The sequence below is a fragment of the Eleutherodactylus coqui genome, chromosome 3, assembly GCF_035609145.1.
Source record: "Eleutherodactylus coqui strain aEleCoq1 chromosome 3, aEleCoq1.hap1, whole genome shotgun sequence".
NCBI lineage: Eukaryota > Metazoa > Chordata > Amphibia > Anura > Eleutherodactylidae > Eleutherodactylus > Eleutherodactylus coqui.
In genome coordinates this window covers 122,550,794-122,556,468 of record NC_089839.1, presented here as the reverse complement: position 1 = coordinate 122,556,468, position 5,675 = coordinate 122,550,794, and positions in this window count along the sequence as shown.

Genomic DNA, 5,675 nt, shown 5'->3' with positions numbered 1-5,675 from the left:
TTTTTTTGTTTTACCTTATTTATGTTTTTAACTCCTGATTACCCACGCTGTAAAGCCGGCTGCACATGGCTGTGACGGGCTCCGCCATGGAATTCCGGGGCGGAGCCCGTCACGGCGGCCCCAAGAGACCCCAATACTTACCTCCAGTTTCGGAGTCCCGCATGACGCCTCAGCGCGCATGGGCAATCGAGCGCGTGACGCACCGCAGCGGCATGTGACGCGGTAGGCGTAGAGGCGGTTTCACGCTATCTTCCGCTGTGCTACAGCGGAAGATAGTGTGAATGGACGGCTTCCACAGACTGTAATGGAAGCCGTCCACGCGTACACCCGCGGCAAATAGAGCATGCCGTGGGTGAGGACGGGTGATTTTACGGTGCGGAATTCCGCTGTGAAATTCCGCACCGTAAGCATTGAGCTATTAGGTTGAATAGATCCGTCTGTGGGAAGGAGCCTTAAGGCCTCATGTCCACTAGCAAAATGGAATTGCGGTTTCCGCAGCGGATTTGCCCCTAGGGAATCATTGGCCATCCGTGGTCCATTAAACTGATTTTTGCACCCGCGGATGGAATTTTAATAGAATTGCGTTTTTCACGCGTGGGAGAAAAAAACCCGGCATGCTCTGAGGGAGCTGGAAGACCTTTGCATAGCCCCACCCAACGCTTTCTCAACCGCGCCCTCCCCCCTCCCCCTCACATCCTCCTTAGTCCTTCCTCTTGCACCGTGCTCACGCATCCTAGGCTTGCAGAGCCTGCAGGACTCGTCACCTCCCTACGCAGGATGGTTAAGCAGACGATGACACTAGAAGCAAGCACTAGTTTGCCTCTGAAGGTGCGTCCGTCGGTCGTTTTGAGAGATCTCTTTTGGTGGACGCATTTCGAGTGGGGACAGACGGAAACGTTTTCCCAAAAAAAGGAAAATTGGCTTCGAGCCCATAGGGCTTTATTGGCTGCCCCTGGGCTGGCATTAGTAGACCCTAGTAAGAATAAGAATAGATCAGCATGGTCATCTGAAGAAGTTAAAATGTACAGCAGGCCTTTTTTTTCCCCGCCATACATAAATAAATTCATCCATCCATCCATAACTATAGATTATATAGAGAAATAAATCTTGCTATTTGTATATCGATAGATAGATAGATAGATAGATAGATAGATAGATAGATAGAGTGAGTAGATTATAGACATACATTATATCCAGATGATAGATTTTAGATTATTTATATCTGTGTAGATTTTATCATCTATATTAATTAGATAATCCATAGATCTATTATCTATCTATCAATCAACAGATCTATTATATAATCAACATACATTATAGACTCTACATATATACATAATACAGCTTTATGTGTTTGTGTATGTATGTAGATATATAAATATATATTAATATATATATATATATATATATATCATCTAAAATCTATCTTTAATCTATATGCACAAAATCTATAATTCAGATATAATCTATATCTACATAATTAATAAATAAATAGATAGATTCATTCATTCATACTCATTCATTCATACATACATACATACACACTGTATGCAAATGAGCCAGGTGTCTGGCAGGCTGATGTCACTGCATTGTGATGTCATCAATTTAGAAGTATAAATACCGGACTTGGCAGCCATGTTAGTCAGTCTCCGCTGCAGCTCGGAGACAGGAGGTGGGGGAACCCCTATCTCCTCCGAGAAGCCACAGAACTGGACCCTTTTTATTTTTAGCAGAGTGCATTTTTAATGCAGCACACAAGGGGGAGACAGCGGCCTACCAAAATCTACTGGGTCATATGACGTGGCTGGCGGTGGGCGGGGAAGTGGTTTTTACTCTATCTTCCGCTGTGCTACAGCGGAAGATAGCGTGACGCACTGCTTCCATTGACTAAAATGGAGGCCGGCCGCGCGTACACCCGCGGCAAATAAAGCATACCGCGGGTGAGGTCAGGTGATTTCACGGTGCGGAATTCCACGATGGAATTCCGCACCGTGAGCATTGAGCTATTAGGTTCAATAGAACCTAATAGCTGCGGGCAACGCAGCAGATTTACGCAGCGTAAATCCCTCCTTGGGAAGGAGCCCTAACTTTAGCCAGCAGAAGGCACCATAGTATAAGGCAGAAAAAGAAAAGCCCCTAGGCAACCCGAATCCAAAATTGGATTGCAGAGGGTTAAAGAGGCCCTGTCCTTTTTAGAACGACGGGGGTAAAATCATACGTCCGGATCAGCCCCGCCCCTGACACGTTGGCGCTTTGCGATAAATAAGTGGGTTTTGTGTTGCAGTTTGGGTACCCAGTCTCTAAAAGGTTCGCCATCACTGATATAGAGGAAGCCCCGACATGTTGGCTACACATGGGAGTGCAGCGCCAAAAACGCATGGAACCGTAGTAAGAGGAAAAACAGTGTGAAAATGGCCTTATAAAGATATATGTTTACATTTAGGCTGGATTCCGATGAGCTTACGCATATTTGCACAGACAAAGAAATAACACGCAACGATTATCTCAGCTAGTGAAATAGACAATTAGTATAATATGCGTTCTTTCCCTATGAGAATGTGCGAGAAAATATAGTATGCTGCGTATTTTTTTCTGCGATCGAAATGCACATGGAAAATACGCGCCTGTGAACAAACCCATTGAAATCAATCATTTCTATTTTCTGTGACTTTCATAGGTGCAACTGCCCCAGAACAAATGGAATCCTGTCCCCTTCACCAGCAGTTTACACTCCGTGCCAGTGCGCGGAAGTTTGGAAATTGCTACGGGATGACAGGCGCCGCCCGATATTTACCACCTAAATCAAGTACAACATGTGGCAAAAAAACAATATCAGAATCACTTGGATATGCAGAGCCTTTAGGCCTCATGTCCACGGGGAAAAGAAGAATTAAAATCCGCAGCAGATCACCTGCACGCGGATCCGCACCCCATAGGGATGCAATGACCACCCGCGGGTAGATAAATACCTGCGGATGGTCAATAAAAGTGAATTAATAAAAATGTGGACATGCTCCATTTAGGTGCGGGTCTCCCGTGGGGACGGCTCCCGCAGGCTTCTATTGAAGCCTATAGAAGCCGTCCGGATCCGCGGGAGACCTAAAATAAGAATAACTTACCCGTAGCGGACCGGGCAGATCTTCTTTCTTCGGCCCGGCGGATGGGCCCGGCGCACGCGCGCGGCACGCCTATAGCAGTTTGTCTCCTCACCAACCATATGTATCAGTGTTATGGTGGATGGTCTATATTGCATCTATTACTCCTAGTTCTAGCTGGTTGTCATCCCTTTGATGACTGTCAGGATCCAGCAGCCCCCCACCCATCCTTCCCCTCTGAAGGTAATATGGAGCTCACTAGCTCCACAAGACTAGATTGGAGCGGCTCCTCTCTTCAGTAGCTCCACTCTAGCGACTTCACTGATCTGCTGGCTAGAATGTATTGGCTGGTGGTAGGATCTCCCAGCAGCCACTACACTCCAGACGCACCATCCAATCAGTGAGCGCGGGGCGGGGCTAGTGGGCGGCAGCGCTGGGGAGGACGCAGCAGTTCTGAACTTCATGTCTTTTGGGGTGGGTGCGGTGGCCGGGCTTCAGTTCCTGCAGGCAGAGCTGCACATCCAGCAGGTGAGGCCATCATATCTCTAGTGGGCATTAGTGTTTACAGCTGCTTTAACCAGGGCATTGTGGGTAATGGGCGGGGCCATAGTCTCCGCTAGGGCATTGTGGGTAATGGGGGGGGGCTCTCTAGTCTTCGCTGGGACTAGTGGGGTCATAAATGGAGAGGTTTATGCACACAACAGAAGCATCTGCACAGCGCAGGCCGAGTCTTCATGCATGGCTGCTGCCACACAGGAGGCTGGAGGGGCGGGTGAATAACAGCACCTAGCGGACATCGCGCGGCCCCAACTGCACCGCTCTGCGTGCAGCGCAGGGACTTCTTACAGATGCGACACCATTGTACCCTTTACATTCCACGGTCAGCATAGATTGCTGTCAGTCCCAACCAGCTCCCTCTGTAAACCCTTTACATGCCACGGTCAGCATAGATTGCTATCAGCTCCAGCCAGCTCCCACTGTGAACCCTTTACATTCCACGGTCAGCATAGATTGCTGTCAGTCCCAGCCAGCTACCACTGTGCTCCCTCTATATGCCGCGGTCAGCATAGATTGCTGTCAGCCCCAGCCAGCTCCCTCTGTAAACCTTTTACATGCCACGGTCAGCATAGATTGCTGTCAGCCCCAGCCAGCTCCCTCTGTGAACCCTTTACATGTCGCGATCAGCGTAGATGGCTGTCAGTCCCAGCCAGCTCCCTCTGTAAACCTTTTACATGCCCAGTCAGCATAGATTGCTGTCAGCCCCAGGCAGCTCCCTCTGTAAACCCTTTACATGCATAGATTGCTGTCAGTCCCAGCCAGCTCCCTCTGCGAACCCTTTACATGCCACGGTCAGCATAGATTGCTGTCAGTCCCAACCAGCTCCCTCTATAAACCCTTTACATGCCACGGTCAGCATAGATTGCTGTGAGCCCCAGCCAGCTCCCACTGTGAACCCTTTACATGCCACGGTCAGCATAGAATGCTGTCAGTCCCAGCCAGCTCCCATTGTGAAGCCTTTACATGTCACGGTCAGCATAGATTGCTGTCCGCCCCAGCCAGCTCCCTCTGTGACCACTTTACATGCCGCGGTCAGCATAGATTGCTGTCAGTCCCAGCCAGCTCCCTCTGTGAACCCTTTACATGCCACAATCAGCATAGATTGCTGTCAGTCCCAGCCAGCTCCCACTGTGGGATAGTACAATCTCAGATTCTGCTCCCACGAGTTTACAGCAAGTACCAGCCACCCAGGACATAAGTTATCTCTTAAGGGGTTAAACCCTTAATGCCACCGGATGTACGTCTGTCCTGGCTGTGTGGTACTTGCCACAACAGGACACAAACGTACATCATGTGGATGGCATGAGATCAGAAGCTGAGCTCACACCATCCGATAGCGGGCTTCCCACTGCTACAGCAGGGTACATAAGGATAGCGATCCCTACTATTAAACTCCTACATTCTGTTGAGATGGCAGCAAGTAGAGGATTCCCCGAGGGAGCATGCTCCCTATGTTATGTCGTCTGGCCCTTGTAATCGTGGCAGGCCGATTGGTTGCCATGACAACAGGTGTCCCTGCTTGCCATTACCTATGATCACTACTGTAACTGATGAGGCATTGCGGTACAGAAGCCTCTTGTATAATCATGGCTGCTGTGGCCCCTATAGAGAGATATAGATATTCAACTTTTCTGTGCATTTTCCTCTATTTCATATGGGGGGGGGGGGGGTGAAGACCCCCATATTTGGTATCACCATATCCGTAATGGCCTGTACAATACACTGAATACACTATCAAACACAGAAAAACTGGAGAAAGACAAACCTCTAATAAATGGAGGCAAAATACTAAGTGATCAAAAGTATGGACCCAAAATGGGACAAAAAGCTCGTCACGTAGAAAGCAAGGCCTCACATACCTCTGACCGGGGAAGATGCAGAAGTTATGGGATGCTGAATGCGGGGATGGGAAAAGAACTTCCAAAACCAAGTGTTGTGTTTGATATGGAGATAATCTGCCCGCCGCAGGACACAATGTATCCGGGCATTAATGCTGGAATACATCACAGGCGTCGAGAGATG